At 37.6% G+C, this 24,831-nt stretch overlaps 1 protein-coding gene across 5 annotated transcripts in view; it reads left to right on the top strand.

Moving 5' to 3' along the window:
• The window catches only part of PLEKHG4B (pleckstrin homology and RhoGEF domain containing G4B), a 323,118-nt gene that overhangs the window by 194,599 nt on the left and 103,688 nt on the right, over window positions 1-24,831 (top strand). The window lies entirely within an intron of this gene.

Raw genomic sequence — 24,831 nt, forward strand, 5'->3', positions numbered from 1 at the left:
AATGGGTAATTAATATTGCTGCTTCAGAAGACCCTGATCTTGCCTCTCCCTGGTTCTATCACCAACTTACCTCCTTATTCCTTTTGTGCATCACAACTGGCTCCTCTGTCAACATATCTCACGGAGTTCAAGGATCAAGTCAACAAGCATTTATTAAGCTCTTTACATATTAGACAGACTAGGCCTGACTGACACATCACATACCAATCTCATTCTATCTGCCAGCTCTAATCATTTTCCTAAGCCCAGATTAATGAGCTATACCTTATACCCCTCTCCGAGCCCATCCCACCCCCATAAATGAAGTGTTTCCATAAAGCTCCAGACAAGTCAATCAACATTCATTAAGTGCCTATGATGTGTCAGGCACTAGGCTAAGTTCTAGGTGTCACAGTGGAAAGAACACCAGTTCTGGCGTTAGAGAACCTGGGGTCAAATCCTGTCTCTATCACTTAACAATTGTGTGACCTCAGTCTCTTTGAGCCTCCATTCCCTCAATTGTAAAATGAGGGCATTGGACAAGATGGCTTCTGGAGTCCCTATTAGCTGTAGATCTTTGATCCTGCTTACAATTTCATGAATATATTCCACATACATATAAAGCTATAATGCCATATGATTCCCATTAGTAATAAAGGATAGGTCATTTCATTACAGCATTTTTAATAAAGTGTAGTGATGTCAGGAGAGATAATACTAAGCAGAGATTTAAAAGGCCCATGTAGCAGTCAACAGTCTGCTCAGTTCTGTCCTCCAGGTTCAGCTTGTAATACCATAGTCATTGGAGTTACTGAGGAAACAAAACTCTCCCTTTGCATGCCTCCAGGTTTTCCAAGGTAGCCACGGTCATATCCATACATGGCCATCAGTGTCATACCCTGGGTGGGGTGAAGTCTAGGCAGGTGTGCAGATGGCACTTCTTAGCCAGGAGCAGCTCTGGACCACCTTATCCCCAAAGAGATATATGCCTATAGACAGGGAACCAGAAAGTGGAAGAATAGAGAAGAAGGGGAGGTTCTGATAAAAAGCGAGATGATTCCCATAGTGGAACAAGAGTGACCCTATTTTCTCTCAGAATTGAAAGAGAAATCATAGGTTGTCCTAGCATGCCTGACAAGTGGTCACAGAGTCTCTTCTCCATCGATAGGAGAACTCACTGCTTCTCAAAAATGGTTCACTTCATTTGAGGACAGTTGTAATCTTAAGGAGTATTTTTCTTCCCTTAAAACTTAAATCTGTCTCTTTATAACTTCATCTTTTGCTCTAATTTCTGTTCTTGGAGAACTAGAAAAACGATCTTGTAATTGAGAGTCCTTCAAACACTCGGAAGCTGCCATCTTCTTCTCTAGGTCTTTTCTTCTACCAGTGAAACATCCCCTTTTTCTTCAGTAGATTTTTCTCCAGCCCTTTCACTCTTCTCTAGAAACAATTCAGGTTGTTAATGTCCTTTCTGATATAAAGTACCTACAATCCAATGCCACACTCCAGAGGGGACAGAGCAGGGTACGGGATGAATGCTGCCACTCTTGTCCTGGAGGCTGTTCATCCTCAGTCCTCTTTAGCACTATTTGGCTGCCCTCATCATGCAAGAAATTAACAAGCATTTAGTAAGCTTTACTATGCTGAACTAACACACTGGGGACACAAAGAGAAAGAAAAAATAGTCCCTCTCCTTAAGGAGTTTACTTTTTGATAGGAAGATAGTATATACATAAATAGGCACATAGAAGATGTTAAGTGTGTATGTTAAGTAATTTTTCCAGTCCAACTCTTTGTCACCCCATTTGGAGTTTTCTTGGCAAAACATACTGGAGTGGTTTACCATTTCCTTCTCATTTTACAGATGAGAAAACTGAGGTGAACAGAGTTAAGGGACTTGCCCAGGGTGGCACAACTAGTAAAGTGTCTGAGGCTGGATTTGAACTCAGAAAGATGAGTCTTCCTGACTCCAGGCTAGCATTCTATATACTGTACCACCTAGCTACCCATACATAAAAGATGCATGCAGAGTAAATGGAATATAATCTGAGAGGAAAAAAGAGTTGTAGCTGTGGGAGACTGGGAAAGGAACACGATGAGTGGCAGCTGAGACCTGAAGGAAGCCAGGGATTCTAACAGTCAGAAGTTAGGAGGGAGAGCATGCCAAGATAGGTAGCGGCTACTGCAAAGACATGAAAACTGGAGATGGAACATTGTGTGAGAAGAATGACAAGTAGGATTGAATTGCTGTACCATCAAGTTTGTGAAGGAAAATAAAGTATAGGATTGGAAAGATGGAAAGGTGGCAGGTTATGAAGAGCCTTAAGTGCCAAACAGAATAGCTTATATTTTATCCTTTGTATTTACTCTGATGGTGCAGCGTAGACTTGATCAGACTTTCACTTGAGGAAAACCAATTTGGTAGGTGTGTTGAAGATGAATTGGAATGGAGAGATACTTGAGACAGAGTTGAATGAGGGCTTTTTGCAGTAATTCAGGCAAGAGATGGGAGGGCTTGAACTAATGTGGTGCCTATGGGAGTGTAGGTAAGAGGTCATACATGAGAGATGATGTAGAGAAAGAAATGGAGAGATTTGGCAACTGACTGGATATGGATAGGAGGTGAGAAAGAGGGTAGAACTCAAGATGGCAATAAGGTTGGGAACCTGAGTGGCTGAGAAAATGGTGGTGCTTTTGAGAATAATAGAGAAGTTGAAAAGAGGGAAGGTTTGGGAGGAAAGATAATGAGTTTTATTTTGTATATGCTGAATTCAAGATGCCTGTGGGGGCATCCAAGAAGTAATTCATTCCTGACCGTAGCTTAGGAGAGAGATTTGGGTTGATGACAAAGATCTAAAAATTATTTTCATAAAAAAATGATAAGAGAAAAGAAATGATAAGAGAGAAAAGAGGAGAGGGCCTAGAACAGAGATGGTGGATCATCACAGTTAATGGACATGATATGGACCTAGGATTCCACAAAGGAAATTGAGGAGCATTCAGAAGAGGAAATCAAGAGAGGGTGGAGTCATGAAAACCCAAGAGAAGGAGGAGGAGGGAGTGTGCAACAGAAGGTAGCTGACAGTTGCCAGTGACACAGAGAAGTCAAGAAAAATGAGGACTAAGAAAACATTAGATTTGACAATTTTTAAGGAAACACTGGTATCTTTGATATGAGGAGTTTCAGTTGCATGATTAGATTGAAAACTAGATTGCAAAGGGCTTCTGTGAAAAGGAGAAGAAGGAGAAGCATGGAATATAGATGGCTAAATGACATTGTTATTTGCTGTCTACTCAAATCCCCAATTCTTTTATTACCCTAGGATTTTAACTTGTTGATGGTAGCTATGGATGATTTCATACTATTCCCTCACTTTATCTTGGGCTTCATATCTCTTTTAACCATCTTTATTATTTACTTCCCAATCTTAAGTTCTATTTGGTGTCAAAAACAAAAAGAAAATAGTTTAATTGTGCCACCAGCCATTCATTGTTCCATTCGTGAACTCAATTTGCTTCTTGTTATGTTTTAATTATAGCTTATTTTTGAGACAGTGATAGCTGTTCTGGCTTTCTTTGATCTTCTTGTCTCAACCCTTCTCCCTCCCCCCATCCAATGCAACTTCAAAAGCTATTGTTGTGATCCGTAGCAATCATTGCCAGCCTCAGCTTGTCCTGTATCTTAGCATTCCTGACACTGTTATTGCAGCAGAGATCATGAAAAAGTAGTTATTTATTCCTATGTTATCCACCTGGGATCATCTTATCCACTGGCATAGATAGTCCTTCAGTCTCAGCACAGTCAAGGAAAAACAATCACAATTATGGAATAGAATATGAGAACAGGAGGCAACCATGGATATCATCTAGTGATTCTAGTCTAATGAGATTTGTCAAATGAGAAAACCCAATGTAAAAATGTAGGGTGCAAAGTCACGAATAGTGAGGGAGAGTGCATTTGGAAAAATTGTCTTAATTCTGCTCCCTCTGTCTCCTTCCTCCCTTTCATGCTCTTTTTCTCTTTCCTGACCCAAACTTTGCTTCTAAACACACTTCAGTGACCTCTCAAATATGAGATCTGTCAGTTGGGGCTGCCCTGGATAAGGATCATAACTGTATGCCTTTTATGCAAACTCTGATTCTCCCTGACTTTTCTGGTGGATTCTTCTCGAGAACCAGGGAAAAAGGAAGTGAATCATTCCCTGGCCTAATCATCACATAGCCAGTTTATTGGAGCAAGTCCAGTATATACAAGTCTTATTTAATAGATTTCTTATGTGTTTGGTTTACTTCTTGTAACCTTTTTTTTTATTATTATTACATGGTATTTTGAGGTAGAGATAAAGCAATACAGTAGCTAGGTTATGTGTTTATTGGCATAGGGTAGTGGGAAGGTTATGCATGGTTCTTAAACAATGTTTTTATTACCTATCAGTCTGTCTTGTTGCTCCATTTGTATTTAATTATGTTGCTTTATTAGCATGGAGCTACTTTTACTTATTAAACTTTTTCACAATCAGAATTTAGAGAGTTAGATAGAAGGAAATCAACTTTCATCTGGTTTTGTCTTTTATGGAAAATTGTTCATTCTGCCCAGAAAAATTTTTCTTATTTTTAGTTTCATTTTGATATATTTTTTAAAAATCAATCAGAGGTCAGGAAAAGGACTGAGGTAAAGGGAGAGATAAAGTAGAGCAATATATTACATTTTCCCGTGAAGGTTTGAAACTATCCTCTTATGAGCTTTATTTAAAAAGGACTCATGGACATAACTGGATGGATATAAAAAGGACTCATGGATACAACTTTTCACTTTTAAATGTAAATGATATCCCAACTAGCTTTTTTTTCTCTTTCAGTATATCCTTTTTTCCCCTCCTATTTCAAATATTGATTTGCGTCTTAAAAGTGTTTATGGGAGTGACTCTTTTTACTGCCTAAAACCCTTAAACCAGGGGTTCTTAAACTGGAGTCCATGAACTTGTTTTGTCTTTTTAATATCTTGATAACTATATTTCAATAAAACTGATCTCCTTTGTAATTCTATCTGGTTTTTGTGCCTTTAACAACAGGATTCTGAAAAGGCATTCCTTTGCTTTACCAGGTTGCCACAGTGGTCCATGACACAAAAAGGTTAAGAACCTCACTTGTAAATATCTTCCAACAAGCTAAACTGATAAAAAACTAACCTAGGAAATGATTCAAGAAAATGAATATTTGAGGGGGAGGGTGGTTCTTTATCACAGAAAATAGCCTACATTCACCTTTGTTACAGAGCAGAAATATCCGTGTGTTTTTGCCTGAAGTGTACACATACACTGGTACTTCAAAGATGGTGGATCACCTTGGTCTACTTATGTGATCCCAATCCCTTCTTCTCTTTAGTGAATGGTCTTCACAATTTTTTGGTGATATTAAAAGTTCAGACACTTAGTAGCTGTTTAATCCTGGACAAATCAATTAAATTCTTTTTGTCCTAGATTTCTCATCTATAAAAATGAGTGTAATGATAAGGCTCACCCCCAGGGTTGTTGTGAGGATTGAATTAAATAATGTTTGTATTATTATTACTATTATTGATGTTATTACTTTATCATTAATAATTATATGTAATGGCAGATAAAATAAACCATTACTACTTAATTATTCATTATTGTAATTATTGTTGTTAATTAGTGTGTTATCTGGTAACCAGACTTCTGGTTATGAGCCACTCCATACTTTGTTAAGTTGGTCCTAGAACAATAAATATACAAGGCTTTCCAGCTTGGTGTAGGCCATGTCAGAGCTTGTACTCAACTTGCATAGTCATCTGAGAATGGAGTCATTTCTATGATACTATCAGAGCAGGTATTGAGTATGATGGACTACATATACATTAATAAATGGTTAAGAAGAAGTTCATCTACCACCACTATACACTCACCTGTGGACAGTGAGTACTAGAGAGTAATAACAAATGATGTGTATGGCGGTCCTTTCCGAACTCATGCCTTTTGCCGATTTCCCCTTTCCCACCTCAACTTTCTCTTGTTACTAGTCTCTTTACAGTGTAGTAATACCTTAAATCATTGCTTTCATCTTTTATCATCTTTCACACTGTCTTTCCTCAGTGAATAGGATTTGAATATTTTGGAAGGGTTTGGGATTAAAGGCAGCATGGCCTCATAGATTGGATTTTAGACCCCCACTTGCTGCTAGGGCAATTGGGCAACTAGGTGATGCAGAGGATAGAGCACCAAGCCTAGAGTCAGGAAGACTTGTCTTCTTGAGCTCAAATCTGGCTGTGTGAGCTTGGACAAGTCCCTTCACCCTGTTGGCCTCAGTTTCCTCATCTGTAAAATGAGCCAGAGAAGGAAATGGCCAACCTCTCCAGTCTCTTTGTCAAGAAAACCCCAAATGAGGTCTTGAAGAGTGGACACAACTGAGACAACTTAACCAAAATAGCATTGCTGCTAGGTATTTGCTCATCCTCCTGTGAGTCACTTAACTTGCAAGGATTTAGTTTCTTCATCTAAGTAAGAAGGTTGGAGTAGGTGAATATTAGGCTTCTTTTTATCTCCAAATCCATAATTTTAGGTTGGAAATGAATTCTGCAATGACTCTTTCTAGTCTATTTTAGTCAAATTTTCCTTCCTCAACATAAATGGGGAGGAAGCTGGTCTTAGTTGGTAAAAGTTTGAATTAAAAACTTTTTTTTTTGAAGTGATCACGGTTAAATAACTTGCCCAAGGTCGCACAGCAAGTAAGTGTCTGAGGTTGAATTTGAATTCAAGTCCTCCTGACTCCACAGCAAGTGTTTTATCCACTGGACCACCTACTTTCCCCTCAAAAAATTTTTTAACATGCCATTTTTTAAAAATACCAATTGCTTTATATGTCATAGCAATATCCAATATTGAGCAGTAACTGACTCAGAGGGCTAGTTAATGTTATATGCAAATCAAAATATAATATCAGCCTTGAGGAGTAAAAGGCTTAAACATTTTGGAGAGATACAATTTTGCAATTATACTTTTTAGTTTAAGTATCCTATAGATGAAAGTTCCTTGGATGTCAAGTCAGGAGATCTGAATTCAAATCCCTCCCCTACCGTGAATGAGTTGTAGTGTGACTTTAGACGAGTTATCCTCTCTAGGTCTCCATTTCATAGTATTTAGAGCTATAAGGAACCTTGGGTATTATTTAGTCTAAACTTCTCATTTTACACATGAAGAAAATTAGTTCTGAGTGGGAGAAGAATCCCCCCATTGCTGGAGCAGACCATCTATTAGAAGAGACCATCTATTCATAGAAGTTTAGAGTTAGAGCTTAAAGGGACCTCAGAGCCCATCTAATGTAGTCCAAGTTGCAAAAAAAGGAAATTAATTGTTCGGAGATACACAGCTACTTAGTAGCAGGATTGAGAAAAGAACACAGGTCTCCAGAATTTTTGGTAATTTGTTTTTATCCAAGATGGGAAAATTTTCAACAAAGGAAAACTAGACAAAAGCCTGAAATTCAAGGTCATTAGACAGAACCTACAGCCTTCCCCCAACTTGCTTAAAGTTCAAATTATCGTAAGCCATGTGGCAAATAGCTAAATGCCTTCTGGAAAATGGGACTAGCATGTCCTTTTTCATCTCTGAGAGTCAGTTTCTCCTTTTTCAGACTACATGTGGTTTAGAGAGCCTCTGAATCTGGGTTAGTGAATAACACATATCTAATGAGAGAGGTTCCCTAAGCCCAAGGAAGGGATTCAATAAAGGAGGAAAAACTCATTTTCACATCGGAGTGATTAAGCTTGGATGGTTACTTAAGTCATAAGATATAGACAGAAAAGGATTTAGAGATCACTCGTGGATTCCAGAGAGCTCATTTGACAAACGTAAAAGCTGAGTCCTAGAGCACGACTTATTCAAGATCATACAGGTGTCAAGTGGCAGCAAATGGGATCAGAACTTAGGTCCTCTGATTCAAATCTGGTGGGAGTTTTTCAGTGTATCATTCTGGGAAGGTCCATTAAGGAAGAGGGCTCAGTGAAAGGTGGCAGCCCATTAAGGTAAAGAGACTCAGGTTCGCTAAATGCATATTTTGGGGTTGGATAAAATGAGGGAAGACAGAAGGCACAATGTGCTGTAGGTGAATGAAGGATGGTTTTGGGGACTGAAAAGACCTGAGTCTGCCTCCTGACTTTGACACCTGCTAGTTATATGACATGAGCAAGTCACTAAATCTTGGAGGCTCAGTTTCCTCACACATAAAATGCGCATGGTAACAATACCTTTAGTACTTAACTCACCAGGTTGTTGGGAGGATCAAATGAGATAATATATGCAAAGCATTCTGTAAACTAAAGCACTGTTATCATTGTGAGCTGTTATTGTTTTTCATTATTTTATGAGGGAGGTCTTGTTTAACCAGAGTAATGCCCTAGGGGAAAGGGATAGTGGGACAGTAAGGGAAATGAGCACACTAATCACTGGTTCTTTAATGATGAAGGAGCTTGTAAAAGCAAGCACCCTAACACATCCAGAATGACCTGCTATTGCAGGTTCTTTGATCTGCTTTTCTAAAAGGAAAGGCAACTTTTAAGGAATCATCAATCACTTTAATCAGGCATATATATCATTCATTTAGTTCAGGGGAAAAAGTCAGCACCCTGAACTTCAGAGAAAAAAGAGAGAAATCAAAGTCAACAGACAGGGCTTCCAGCTGCCTGATCAAAAGCATACATACATCACAGATCAACAGACAGATCTGTTACATACATACATAGTTACCACAGAGAAATGCATCAACACTTGGGTTTTCAAGGGTGGGGTGAGGGGGGCTCCTTGGCAGTTGCCCAGAGTCTCATTTGGCCAAACAAACACTTCCAATGAGTAAACCCCAAAGTAAAACCTCACCTCAGAGTATTTATACATTTTTCAGAGCCAAAGGGCATCACAACCCTTGAGAACCAGTGCCTCATTAGAAAATTAACAAAAGGTGTGGGCTTCCCCTAATCAAGCTTCTCTTAATGGGCAGGCCCATTAATCAGTGGGCAAGATCTTTAACTCTTTAGCTTTACAGGTCTCTGGCTCAATGTGGGGAAGAGCTAGACTCTGTTGCTTCACTGGTCCCTTTCAGCTCTTGAATTCTATGATTCTATGAATATGTTCTAGTTTCTTAATTTATACTGAACATTGAACACTAGAAAACAACTATTGCTAATATTGAATTAACTCATTGGTTTAATAGTCCATGAATAAACAAGAATTGCAATATACATTGTAAATAAAACAAATATTGCTTTGTGGACTCCTTAGGAGAGCTACTTTAATAAATGAAAAAAGATAAAGAAATTTAAGGTAAATTTAAATTAAATTTTAAATTTAAGCTTAAATTGCATTTAAATTTAAAATATATGTAAATTAAAGAATGATTTGAAATTAGGTATTGTGTTTGAATAGGTGCTTCCCAAGTATCTAAAGCTATTTCTTAAATATTTGAACATTGCACTTCTTGCCTGGTATTTGCTAATTGCTTGCACTTTCTTTCATAAAACAACTCACTAAACAAAGGCGAACCATGGTTGAGCCCTTAGTTAACTGATTACAAATTTTGAATTATAGAAGTTCACATTTGGGAGGTTTTAGTGTTTGTTCCTCAAGCACTATATTATGTAAATGAGTCTATAGCCCTGATTTACAGTCCAATTGATATTCAAGCTGGGCATAATTTTTTTTTATCTTAATTCACCTGATCCCCTCTGTGCTGACAGATAAAAATACATGAGACAGAAGAAGGTGACAGGGGGTTATCATGACCTCACAAGAGCTTGGTAAAACCAATGTTTATCTTCACCCTTGCTAAATATTATCATTAGTTTAAGGGAGGCTGCTTTGCTGAGCCCCGAGATACATGAAAGTACCGTATTGTTTGCTGAGTAATGTCTGGCATCTCTTCCTCCAGCTCAGGAATGTATTAATGGCTTCAACTTGAATTTTCCTATTCTTAAAAACTACAGGCAGACAGATTCTCACTTGTCATCCAATATGCTCATTTGAATGACTGTCTGATTTTTTCCTCCCTACTCCTGATTCTTGAAGATGAAATTTTTCTAATATCTACCTTAGAGATGTGACTCCTCATTCACAACTCTTAGACTCTATTTGCTCTATTCTGTTTTTAAAAACTATTTGAAACCCTGAATTAATGATCATTTGTAATGATATGTTTCTATAATTCTACCTGCCCTAAATTCCACTGGAAAGTCCTTCCTACAGTGTCATGTGCTTGTTGTTAGCCTGCCCCACACCTTTCTTGGATGGATGGATGGATGGATGGATGGATGGATGGATGGATGGATGGATGGATGGATGGATGGATGAGTGGATGGTTGGATAGGTAAGACACACCCTCTAAAGGGTCCAGAGATCTTGACCATTTATAGATTTTGATTGTCTTAGACTTATTAGTTTTAAAATGAAGATATATGAAAACAAAATGCAACGTCAAAAAGTGAGGCATAATATGAATAGTTTATTTAAACTCCCTCTTAGCTTTTTCCTCCTTGTGCCAATGCACCAATTATTGAGGTGAAAATCTACTTTGTGTGCAATGGTAGTGGTTGATATTGATATTATTATTAGCCTCCAGTACAACTGGACTGTGGTTGTCCCTATGAAATCTACAGCTCTTTTTTAAAGATTAAGTCCAAGTTCAGAAACACATATTCTTGAGAATCTGGAGAAGATGGTAACATTCCCTGTCTTTTCCTGAGGGTCTCCCAAGTTATGCTTCTTTTTAGAATGTTGACACAATTGTTGTGATTAATTTATTGTCACTTAAATCAATGTTTCACAACCCTAGGGATGTTTGCATCTGTTTCGCAGTCTTTTGAAATTTAAATCCCTCATCTCCTTGTTAGTCTCCTGCTAAAGCTGGACATCACATATTAGAAGAGCACCTGAGTGATGCATTTAAACAGCAAAACTTCCCAGCTCTTTTGAATAAGACAACTTTTCTTTTAAAAAAAGAAAGAAAGAAAGAAAAGACCAACAGAACACTGTTGAAACCCACTGTGTAAATAAGCTTAAGATAGCATTGGAGAAAACATTCAAAGCCAAGGACAGGAAGAGAAAGCAGAAGATTTACCTACGTTTGCACTTTACAAACTAGAATTTTCTCAGGACTGGAACTATTCAGAAAATGACTTGAAGATTTATAATGGTTGCTCTTTCTAATTTAGAATTCCCCTAAGGGGTGGGGAGTGAATGGGGGAAGATAATCAAAGGATTTATTTTCAAAATTTTGGAATTGTTTTTCCCCTGAAACATAGAATCCTGTTGTGATTAGGAATGGCTATATTTCTTATCTGTTACTTCCTTCTACTTATAAGCTTTATATTGTGAATTAATAATAACTCATAATTATATAGTGTTTTAAGGTTTCCAAAGTACTTTACAAATATTATCTCATTTTATACTCACAATAACCCTGGCTGCTATTATTATCCTCATTTTACAGTTCAGGAAACTGAGGCAGACAGAAGGTAAGTGACTTACCCAGGATCATACAGTAAGTAGTTGAGGCTGGATTTGAACTCAGGTCTTCCTGCCTCTAGACCCAGAACTCTATCTACTGTGCCACTTAGTTCCTTTGTGATATAAGCAACAAAGATTTCAGTCATCATACCACCCTCCTAGTCTTTCAAATTCAAATGTTTATGTTGAACCACTACTCTATGTGTATGTATATATGTATGTGCATATGTGTGTGCATATATATATCCATGTATGTGTGAATATGTGTGTATGTTATGCACATGGACGGACGCATTCGGAGAAACAGAGAGCATAATGATGGTTCAGAGGAGCAAGAAATCATAAGAGAGATCGGGGCTTCATTGACAAGTGGTGGCATCTGAACTGGGTCCAGAACAGGAAGGATTTTGACACGTAGAGATAAAGGAAGAGGACATGTTACAGTAAGAGAGAATAGCCTAAGCAAAAATGGAGAAGGAGAAAAGTAGGGGTGTGTTGAAGGGAGAAAGTTCAGCTGGACTGGAACTCTGTGGAAGCTAAGGTCAAAAAATACTGGTTAGGGACTTACAGGAGTTAAGATGCCAAATTGGATGCTTTGCTCATCATTCCTTAGGAAATCTTGGAAGGCTTCTGAGCCGGGGAGTAACATGGTTAAAGTTCTAGATAAAGAGACTGGAGACAGGCCACCTATTAGGAGATTAATGTAATCATTAGGGTTCCAGGTTTGGAATCCGAAGGACCTGAGTTTGAATTCTCTGTTGCTTCCTATCTGCATGACCTTAGGCAGCCAACATCACTCCTCCAGTCTCCATTTCCTCGTCTGTAAAAGGAGATGGTGGGAATAAGTGACCTTTGAAGTTCTTTCCCACTCTAAAGCAATGAGAATTTGAGGACTTGAACAGTGACAATAGAAAAAGGAAAAGGGATACAGGTGAGAAAGATTGATTGTCAGACTTGACAGAACTTGTCAACCAATTGAATATCAGAAAAAAGAAAGGGAAGACTCAAATAAAACACAAAATTTCAAGACCAGGTGACTGGGAGCCTAGCCATGCCACCAGTAGAACTAGGGCACTGTGAGAAGAGCTATTTGTTCTTTCAGTTCTGATTTGTTTAAATTTTTCATTATAAATAATTTTTTTATATTTTATGCATGAATACATATTTATAATAAGTTGTACATCAAATGTTCATTAAATGTATTTAAATTAGATTAAAGAGGGAGGTAAGCACTTTGAAAAACAAAATCAGTGCTTAGAAAATATATCCTTATTATACTTTCAGGAATCTTCACTGCTCAATGTTGTTAAACTTTTAGTGATCCTGGTTCACTTACCACCACCGTAGAAAACAGTCTTGTGGTGTTTGGGGATAAATGACTATTACCATGGCTATATGTTCAGTAATCTTTCCTGGCTATCACAATATAAACTAATATTTATATGTCATTTTAAGTTTGCAAAGCACTTTACTTAAATTATCTTATTTGGTCCTTACAGCAATCCTAGGATATAGGAACTACTATTATCACCAATTGACAGATGATGAAACTGAGACTGAGAGAGGTCAAGTGACTTAGCAAGGGTCACATATCAGAGAACATTCTGAGGCACTATTTGAATCCCTGGGGCTTCCTGACTCCAAGTCCAGCACAATACCTTACCATCCTGCTCTGCCTCAAATCTGTAATGAAAAATACATCTTTTTGCATGTTATTTATGTGCATTTTTTCTCTCTCCTCACTTCCTCCCTCCCACATAGCACAATAACAAATAAAAATAAAACCCTTATAAAATATGCATATCTAGCGAAACAAATTTCCACATTGGCCATATCCAACAGTGCATGTCTCATTATGCATTGTAAGACCACCATTTCCCTGGCAGCAGATAGGTAGTATATTTCCTCTTCAGTCCTCTGTATTGTGATTCACCATTATATGTATTGATCAGAGTTCTAAAGGCTTTTAATGTTGTTTTCCTTTATAAAGCTGTTGCCATTCTGCTCACTTCACCCTATATCACTCTATAGAGTTCTTCCTAGTTATTTCATCAGAAAAATGCACTTTAAAACATAAATTTGCTGTTTGCTTGTGACTTGCATTTTGTCCTAGCCCAGGAATCTTGTGGAATGTTGATATGGCTCCCAAGGGGCACCTCCATACCCCCAGATCTCTGGAGAATCACTGATTTAGAGGGAGAATTCAGGTCTCTAAGTGGGTTTGACTTTTCTCTGTCACTCCTAGAAGTACAGAGGAGAAGGAGTCTCAAGGCTTGGCTTTAAATTTTGGCCCTACAGCTTACTAGCTTTATGACACTGAGGCCCAGTTTCCTCCTACAAAAAATGGAGATTTCTTGCTCTATTTCCCTCCCTCACAGGGTTCTTATCTCGAGGATTAACTGAGAAAATAGGTATGAAAACATTTCAACAGTTGCAAAGCTCTGCATAAATTGTGAGATCTCATTTTTATTAGCAACCCTAAATTGTATACTTTTTCTTTCCAAGTATTAAAATCGACTCTTTTGGAACACAATGAGTTATAGACACATCCTTTTGCTGAACTAAAACTGAATAATCAGCCCATAATTTGATCACTGTCAAAGCCACTGTTTGTGTGGCCAGATTCAGACATAGTATTAAAGATTTTGGATGCTTTGATATATTTTATATCTGAAAATATGATAATATCAAAGACATTTTAGCATGAACTTTTATGTATGAATCTGTAATCCAGAGTAGAAAACTGAAGTAGCCCAAAATCAAGTTATAAAAGTTATCAGATCCAATAATTTGATTTGCATTTGCTAGAGTGATGGTGGGGTGAGAGGAGTCTACTGAAGGTTCTTATTCTCTAATTCTTTTCTCATGGAGAGCCAAAAGTTTTGTATTATTTTAAACCTATTAATTATAGCAATGTTTTATCTTCCAAGATGACACTCTTGATGATTATCAAGTTGAGGCAACTATTATAGATTGATATTTTGCCTTCCCTATCCTCTCCCCCCAATAATGATCCAGAGAAATAAAAATTTTCATTTCTTTCCCATTTTTCTGCCCTTTGGCTTCGGATAAGATCCAAATTTTACCTCTCTAAATTAACTGTTTGTGTTATATATATGTGTTTGAAGAAAAAATAAACCATCTGTTTACCAGATGTGGCTTTTGCATCAGTGCCCTTGGCCTGGTTCTGTTCAGCACTTATCAATGACTTGACTGATGATACAACTGGAATTCATATCTGATTTGTGGGTGGCCTCGTATTAAAGAAGCTTGAGGCTGGGAGAGTCTGATAAGTTGAATGACAGAATCAAAACAGGAAAATACCAAAATTGGCTAGACTAGTGGGTTAAAGCTATGGTTGAACTTAGTAGGGATAATGATAAGAGGTTGCATTTGTACAGCTCTCGTAGATAATAAAAACAATAATGTTTTAGGCTTTGATGGGACCTTAGAGTTCATCTAGTCCCATCTTTGTTTTGCAGTTAAGAAAGGTTAAGCTACTCTAAGGGTAGGAGTTTGTCATTTACTAGGCTTATATTCCACAGAAGCCATTAGGGGAAAAAAAGTACCCATGTACTCAAAAATATGTATAGCAGTAATTTTTGTAATAGCTAAGAATTGGAAGCAAAATAAATGCCCACCAATTAGAGAATGACTAAACAAATTGCACAAAATAATGAAATGTTATTTTGATGTAAGAAACAATATTTGTGATGAATACAGAGAACTATAGAAAGATCTGTTTGAACTGATGCGGAGTGAAGTAAGCAGAGCCAAGAAGACAATATATACAAAATGACAACAATACAGATATAAAGAATTACATGCCAAAAAAAAAGTTAAAATTATGAAAATAAAATGGGATTCAAATGAAGTGATATGAGCTACTGCTCCTTTGTGGAGATGGGAGGTCCACAAATATTATACATTGCATATGTTTTCAGACTTTTTCAATGCATCAATCAATTCTACTGACTTTTTTCTCTCTAAAAATATTACATATATATTACATGCATATAATATATATACATATACATATATATAGTTCTCTGAGAAGGGCAGAGGGAAGGATACATGAGATGCTATAATCAAATAAGGAACAAAAAAATCAATAAAAATTTCTTTTAAAAAATTATAATGAGAAGAGCACTGGGCCTAGAGTCAGCAAGATCTGAATTCAACTCTAGCCTTAGACACTTACTAGCTATGTGACCTTGGGCAAGTCACTTAACCTATCTACCTCAGTTCCCTCATCTCTGAAATGGAGATAATGATAGTAGTTAAGATTATTGTGAAGATAAAATGAGATAATATTTGTAAAGGGCTTTGTAAACCTTAAATTGCAATATAAATGCTAGCTATTATTATAATTATAACATCCAGAGTGAGAGATGTGATATAACTGTTTTTCTTTGCTCTAGGCCAGGGATTCCTAACTTATTTTGTGCTATGGACTCCTTTGGCAGTCTGATAATGCCTATGGATCTCTTCTCAGAATGATGTTTTTAAATACTTAAAATATATGCATGAGGATTGTGAAGGAAGCCAATTATATGGAAATACAGTTACAAAAATGTTCTAAAACCAAATTCATGGCCCCTATATTAAGAACCCCTAACCTAATCTGACCATTCTTTTCATAGTCTGTTTAGTTCTGGAACATGCATCTTAAAAGAGACATTGTCAGGGAAGGGCAAGAGGAGGGAAGGAAGTAGAGAATTTGGAACTCAAAATGTTTTTTAAATGAATGTTAAAAATTATTCTTATGTATAATTGGGAAAAATATATTTTTAAAAGAGCTATTGACAATTTTAGGAACATCCAGAGGGGCATGCCTAGAGAGTTGAGAGGATTAGAAACCATTCCAAACAAGGATCAACTGGAGGTAATTAGCCCGAGAAGAGAGAACTACAGGAAACTTGATCATTGTCAATTATTTGAGTGACCAACTAGTTGACATGTCTAGCTCTGCTTAGCCCTAGACTCCTCCAAACCATTTTGCACTTCTCTGCCAGTGGATTCTCAGATTGGCAGCACCTCCACTCTTAGGACTTCTCTTTCCTCCTCCTCTGATGGCTGAGATCCTCCCAAGAACTTCTATTTGAGGATTGACTCATGCCAACCAGGCATGACAACTTCTGACTTGCCTCAGCCTCCAACTCTACCCCTCCTTTTTAGCTCCCTTTTATGAGTTGTCTTCACCCATTAGAAAGAATATAAGCTCCTTGAGGGCAGGAACTGTCTTTTTGCTTTTATGTATATTCCCAGTGCATAGTTAGTATGGTACCTGGCACATATTAATCCTTGATTAAATTCTTTATCTAGCTGTATCTCGCTATCACATGGAAGAGGGGTTAGATTTGTTTTATATGGCTGAATTAAGAGCCATAGGTGAGAAAGTTATAGGGGAGCAACTTTACTGATTTCAACTCAATATAAGAAAAAACCATTAGAACTGTCCAAAAAAGGAATGGACTGTCTCTGAAGGTAATGAGTTCCTTCTCTCTGCATTTCTCCCTCAAGAGACTTGATGACTAATAAGCTGTCATTTCAAGAATATTGCAGAGGTTTCTTATACCAGACTTGGTCTACATGAGAGGATCTCTGAAATGCCCTCAAATTCCCTGGTGACAAACCATTTCAGTGCTTCAAAATTATTTCAAATATATGGTGATTAAAAGAAACTTGATTTGGTTTTTTCAAATTTATTTTTGTGGGTATCTATTACAGCCGCAAAGGTACTTTTCAGTTTTTTCAGTTGCTTTGCTTTTCTAATTACTACCATAAGAATAAAAAATGAGAAGGAACAATTGAATAATAAACAAAACTACTTATGATGTATTTTATACCTGTCTCCTTGGGGACAGAAGTTATTTTACTTTTGTTTTTGTGTCTTCTTGACATGTAGTAGGTACTTTAAAATGGTTGTTGATTGAGTGATAGACAGTACATTGTAAACAATGCTGCCTGAATCCCATCTATTTTTTATATGTCTGCTCAATAATAGCAATGAAAGTTGTCTAGATTGTTATTGAATCCCCTTTCTGTGCAAATAATGGCTATGTGAAGGTTCCATATGGCCCTAGCTCACCCAACTTTCCTTTTCTCCCCTCCTGCCACCACCTTGCACATCTTTGCAAAGACTCATATAACACCAGAAGGAAGGTCTCCAAATCATCTAGCCCATGCATGATACTTGGCTGTCCCAAGAAATCACTGCCTCTCTTCCTAAGAAACTTAGTTTAGAGCTCTCCAGGACCTCCTTGCATAGTACCCCAGGATCCCTGTGAAGTACAAAGCTAAATTCCTTCTGCCCTGAAATTCCCTTTGACCAACACAGGGCTAAAGAATGGATCAAATTATGACCTTGGATAACTTGGCCCCCTCTGAGAGCTCCATTTTTTGAAGTCCTCAAGAATAAAAAAAAAAATCAGACCAAAGGTCTTAAAGAGGAAAAGAGCACTGGGTTTCAATCATGTTTCTTATGTTTCCTACCTGGATGACTTTGGGAAAGTCACCTGAGCAAGAGTTTTGTCATTTGTAAAATGAGAGGTTTGGACTAGACAATCTCCAAAGTCCTTTCCAGCACTAGATCTATGTATCTATGATCCTACAAGTTCACAACTAAACTTGAGTCTAATGATGGGGAAAGGGAATAACACACTCAAATCTAAAGGTTTCTCATCAAGTCTTCCTTCAGACAAGTCAGCTCTGGATGACGTTCACATTTAAACCAAAAATGTTGTGAATTCTAAAGTAAAATTAGGACTGGGGAGCCACGGTAGGAGAGGACCTCAATGATCATATGATTGCACTCTTCTGTTCTGGCCAACCTAATCATAGCCTCATTACCCATCTACCTATGTAAGCTTTGGGAGGGAGGAGAGAGAGATGTGGTTGGATCCCAAATTCATAAGAGTGTCACTTGCTTAAGAGGTTTCTCCTGTACCTCGAGGGCTCAGATCAAACCAAGAAGGAACTTTAGAGAAGCAGTTTCTTGGTTACCAAGAGGAAGTCTGTAAAGTCATGGAACTGACCATGCTAAAGATAAATAATTTTGTTTCCCTCTGATACCCTCAAGTCCTTCTCTGTCTGCCTACCTCACTCCATTGTATATACTTGGTTCTTTGAGTAACTTGGAAAAAATTGGTTTCTTGAAGACTTTTTGACTCAGGCTTAGTTAACCAGCTTTTTTCAGTCTCTTTATTCTCATTCTTTGGTTCCCTGATAACTCATTATTGTTAGACTTTTTTTATTATTAAATTAAAAGGAAATCTGGAACCAAAGCCCAGAAAATAGATTTTTTTGGGGAGAGCTAAAATGCCCCCTGCTTCATAGCCCCTAGGGAAGAAGTATAGAAGCAAGGCAAAAATAATTTTTTCTCTCCAGCACATGTCAACTGGCAAGATACAAATCATTTGTTTCTTGTAGTAAACCCATGACAGATTTTCTTTTCTTTTCCAGTTTACATCAATAAAGCTTAAGCAACCACACCCATTTTCTGGAAAAGGTTATTTCATAGGAGGAAGTCACAGGATAAGGTCCAGTGTTTGGTAATGAAGGCTAGGCCTTAGAGTTCAGAAGACCCTAGTACAAGTCATACCTCTAACATATATTACCTGGGTGACTCTGGGCAAGTTCCTTGGCCTCTGAGTCACCTAGCAATTTCCTAAGACTATCACCTGTAGTTGAGTCTCAATCAATCTACATTGGTAGTGGAAGTATTTTCCACTCATGGCCAGAGAATAAAGAGAAAAGGAAAAATGAAAAACATTCGCTATAGTTACATCATAGGTCTGGATATTAACCATCCTTCTCCCATTCCCCCAAAATGGTATCTGGAGCTGAGAGAAAATTTTGAGATAATTTAGGGCCAAATCCTTTTACAGACAAGGAGATTGGGGCCCAGAACAGGTAAGACTGTCCATGGTCCCATAGCTAGTACATAACAGCTGGGATTCTAACCCATGTCTCCCAATTCCAAATTCAAAGGTATTTTCATTATGCTATATATTTATCCTATCTGCACTTCCCAAGCAGTAGAATGCTCTTAATAACATGGGGTTGGAGAATAAGACCAATTTATGCATTGTAGACCAAGTGATTTCATGTTTTTATCTTTTAAGATTTGTGTTCTAATCCATTGCTTACAAAAATCTGTGGGAAAAACACCAGGGATTTACCATATTTCTCATAAATGCTAAGAGACATAATTGTTGAGTACATTCATTTTTTGCATAAAGGCATGCCCATAATTTGAATGAAATGCACCATAATTTGCAAAATAACATGGCAAAAGAATGTGAAGTCCTTTTGGAATGAACTGCTAGACACTCCTCCTTAGGACCTACATCTCCTTACTAGTTAACAATAATTTTTGATTGTTTCAGTCAATGGACTATGTGGTAGAAACAGAACTGTTCTTTGAGAGAAATCAGTGGGAATGGAAAAGCTGATGTGCCATTCTCAGGGGACACGAATTCCTACCAATAGAGGAACAACCAGGGCTTTGTAATCTATACGTGGATAGAAGTTTGTCATAGGAGAGAATCTTCCTGAGTTCAAATCAAGTCTCAGACATTTATTCACTAGCTATGTGATCCTGGGCAAGTCACTCAGCCCTGTTTGCCTCAGTTTCCTCATCTGTAAAATGAGCTGGAGAAGAAAATGACAAACCACTCCAGTCTCTTTGTCAAGAAAACTCCAAATGGGGTCACAAATTGGGCACAACTAAAAAATGACTCCATAACAAAATATATACAGAAAGGGAAGTTGCAAAACTATGTTAAAAAATGGAAACACTGGTTTGGGGGACTTGTTTTTAACATATGTGGTGAACTGATTTAGAAACAAAAAAGCAAAGGCCACCAATATCTTCTTACCTGCTAAATCTGATGCCTTTTTTCCCCTGAATTTTATTGTTCTTGGCAATTCTGTAGCACTCAACATCTCCTTCTTCTAGGTACTTTCTTCCCCCTTGGCTTCTGGAGCAGTTCTCTTCTGCTTCTCCTCTGGCCTACTTGACAATTCCTCTGTTTATCTTTGCTAGGTCATTATCATCTACATCCTCTCTACATGTGGGTGTCCCCTAAGACTCTATCTTGAACCTTCTCTTCTCCCTCAATACTCCTTCCCTTGATATTCTCATATGATCTCATGGATTCAGTTATCACTTACACAATGATGATTCAGATCTTTATACTCAATCCTAATTTATCCTCAGAATTCTACTCCTCCATCTCCATTTGATTGTTGGACATTTTTGGCTCTATATCCTTTTGACACCTTTTGGTTTTTCACATCTAGGTTCCAACCTACCTTTCCAGCCTTCTTTCATACATTATTCCCATTCATGTACCCTTTTATTATACTTAGAAGTATATCACTTGCTCAAACTCTCTGAGGGCAAAGAGCCTATCTTTTTTTGTATTTTGATCCTAGCAGAGTTGTTTGTAGGTACTAATAAGTGATCATGCAGACACCTCCACTGATGCAAAACTTGCTACCTTATGAGGATCTTCTTCCACTGTGGGCACATTCTAATTGTTAGAAAGGCTTTCCTCATGGGAGCCAAAATTTGCCTTTCTGTAATTTTCAACCATTACTCCTACTACTGAAATTGGGAGTCAAGTAAAACCAGTAGAATTCCTCCTTTATATGATAGCCCTTATCAGTCTGAAGATTGCTGTCATGCCCCTCTATTGAAGGGTAGATATTCCATCTACCTTCACCGGGCCTTCATATAGCTTGGTTCTCAGTAAAATAGATAAACCATTAGCTTGTCTGATTAAAAAAAGAAACAGAGGAAAACCAAATTGCCAGTATTAAAAATGGGGATAATAATAGAACCTCCAAAGTTGTTGTGAGGATTAAATGAAATAACATATATTTATGTTATTGTTATTTTGTATACATTGTAGGGCAGCTAGGTGGTGCAGTGGATACAGCACCAGTGCAGGAGTCAGGAGGACCTGAGTTCAAATCTCACCTCAGACACTTGGCACTCACTAGCTGGGTGACCTTGGGCAAGTCACTTAACCCCAATTGCCTCATCCTGGGTCATCTCCAGTCATCCGGATGACTATCTGGTCACTGGATTCAGATGGCTCTGGAGGAAAAGTGAGGCTGGTGACCTGCACAGCCCTCCCTCACTCAAAACAAAGTCAAGTGCAAGTCATGTCATTATTTCTCTGATGGCATGGTCTTCTTCGGCAATGGAGGACGAACACACATTATAAATTGCATACTTGTAAACCTTAAAGTGCTATATAAATGCTAACTTTTAAAAAGGAGTCACAACAAATTAATAAAAAATAAAGAAAATTATTAGCAACCATTTTGCCCAATTGTATGCCAACAGAATTGACAATTTAATTTAAATGGATGAATATCTACAAAAATATAGAATATACAGGTTAACAGAATAAGAAAATATAATTTTAATAACCCTATCTCATAATGCTTGATTTTTGAGTGTCCTCATTAGTTTTATCTTCTCCCTTTAGTCATGCTCTAGTTTGCCAATTTCCTTTTTGAAAGGTGGCTCTTAGAAGTGAATATAGCATTCCAAAAATGGTCAAATTTAGGACAAAATATAGCAGAATTAGATATACCTTACCCTTCCTCTGGACGTTGATTTAGCCTAAATTTATTTTAGTTCTTTTGGCAAGTATATCACATTGCTGACTCACTGAAATCTACTAAAACTCCCATGATATCAAATCATAGGATTGAGAGGTAGAAGAATACTTGAAGGTCTTTTTTACATGAACAGTTGCTTAGCCACATCTTTCTCATTCCGTCCTTATGCAATAAAATTTTCAAACCCACATAGAAATACTTAAATTTATTCTCCAAAAATCTTCACTTTAGATTCAGCCCTTTACTGCATAGCCCACTGATATTTTGGGTTCTGGTCGCTACAAATAATGAAGTAATTGTACCCTCCCTTTGTTGTATCATTTAGAAGAGTCAGCTAGGTTAGGATTAGAGTACTGGCCTTGAAATGAGGAAGACTTGTGTTCAAATTCCACATTATTTTTTATCCCTGGACAAATCTCAACCTCTTTCAGACTCAGTTTTCTCATCAGTAAAATAGGGATAATTCCTCTACCTCAGATGTATTTGTGAGGATCAAATAAGATTATACATGTAAAGTACTGTGGAAACCTAAAAGTTTGATAGCATCCCCAAGTCACTGAAAAAATAGAACAGGACGAAGGAAAATTTCTAAGGGAGCTCCACTAGAAAATCTCCCTTGAGGTTCACATTGATCCATTAAAGATCCAATAATTTAACCAATTCACCAACCCTGAGAGGTAGGTTCTATAGCTATTATTATCCCCATTTTACAGATGAGGAAACTGAGACATAAGATTTGGTATCTCTAAAATCATAGGATTTATAGCTGGAAGAAACATTGATCTAATCCAAAACCATTATTTTATAGAGGAGGGAACTTAGACACAGAGGAGGAAAAAAGATTTGGCAAAGGTCACATAGGCAATCAAGTAATGGAAGCGGATTTTGAACTTAGATTCTCTGACTCCAAATCATTTGCTTTTTCTCCTCATGACCTAAATAATTTCCTAGAACAATTGAGTGTAAAGACAACTCGTGCACTGTAACAGGGAACATGAGACAGAAAGTATTTAGTTCCTGGCAGGTAGACCTAGTGTTCTAATCAAATTCCTGCTCTTTCAGAAGAGGTAAAGTAACACATCTTGGACAAACAGATCTTTGTGCACTCTTTCCTCCACATCTCTCTTTTCAGACAAAGCTACTAGTGACGTTGTCTTCCTGGGCATTTTACCTCTGTATTCAGTAACTCATTCTAAACCCCACTTAACAACGTAGGGGATTTAAAGCAAATAGACTCTGATCTCAAAGGAATTTGACACTGAAGGAAGAGGCAGCTAGGTAACAGGAACCAAGAACACACACAACAGTCAATGTTAAGTGTCAAGTGTGTGAAAGGAAATCAGAGGAAGTGAGAAATCTTATCCTCTTCATTGAAGAAAAAAGTTCCAATTCCTTCTTTGCTGCTTCTCGATCTGCCATCCCCTATTCTTCCTACACTCCCCACGCTTGCTATAGGTTGACTTTGGAGCAAATCTTCCTAGAAAGCAAAACCTACCTTCCAATGGGAGTGGGTAAAAACACGTAATTTGTGAAGTTTCTCTTGTTTCCCTAATTGACAGCAATTCTCAGTAAATTATTGGGCTTGATCCACCCCCCTGCATTAGAAGAGAACAAATTCATATAGGTGGGGAGTTTAATCTAGGAGGAAAGAAAATAGCATCCTGCCATTGCACATGGGGAGAATCATATCTAGCAATATTGGCTCCTGGGGCAAGTGGGAGAGTGGGAAAATACTAAAAGTCTACTTCTGGGGAACTGCTTGGGAGGAGGAACAGGAGGGCCAGACAGTGGAGGAGATCACTTGGTGCAGGGGTGGGGAACGTAAGACCTCAAGGCCACATATGATCCTCTAGGTCCTCAAGTGTGGCCCTCTGACTAAATCCAAACTTCACAGAACAATTAAGTTTGGATTTGGTCAAAGGACCACGCTTGTGGACCTAGAGGGCAACATGTGGCCTCAACACCACAGGTTCCCCATCCCTGAGTGTGCCTGCCAGAAAGAGCAAGAGAAAAGTAGAATGCTATATCATAGAGGTATTGTGTTTTTTCCTTTGTCCTTCTCTAGTTTGAGTATGAAGACAATCTTTGTCCCATAAAAGGAGTTTGGTAGAATACTTTCTTTCTCAATTTTTGTGAAAAAAATTATATAGCATAAGTATTAACTGTTCTATAAACAGAGGGTTTCTAACTAATTTTAAAGATTAGTAAGGTTGCTGCTGAAAGGTTTCAAGTTCTCCTAATTTTGGCACCCTAGAACCAATCCTTTGTTGCCATAATCTAGTTGTGGTTATATATGTGGCCATTTGCCCTATATATCTTTGGGGTCCTGGGAGGTTACAGAAAATTCAGAGCTAAGAAGTCCTGCATTCCACCTCAAACCTCAAACCTCAGTGTTACATTTCTACTGGAAAAGAATTAGTACGACTATGGTTTCTGGGTGATTCTCCAGAACACTGTCTAAAAGCTTGGGATGGCATATTTTCTATGTACATCCAGGAAAGTACATCATTCATACTCTTCTAGATAGAAAACAAACAATGCTGATGATGCTAAATATGATGATGCCATATTTTTATTTCTCAAATAAATGCACAGAATATTATGACACAGTCATTAATACCAAGGTTATAGATATAGTTCTTCCAGATAAAACTTTTTAAGAATTCCTCAAAATTTAACATGACTCCTCCTAATTCTTATT

Source organism: Notamacropus eugenii, chromosome 4, assembly GCF_028372415.1.
Source record: "Notamacropus eugenii isolate mMacEug1 chromosome 4, mMacEug1.pri_v2, whole genome shotgun sequence".
Lineage (NCBI taxonomy): Eukaryota > Metazoa > Chordata > Mammalia > Diprotodontia > Macropodidae > Notamacropus > Notamacropus eugenii.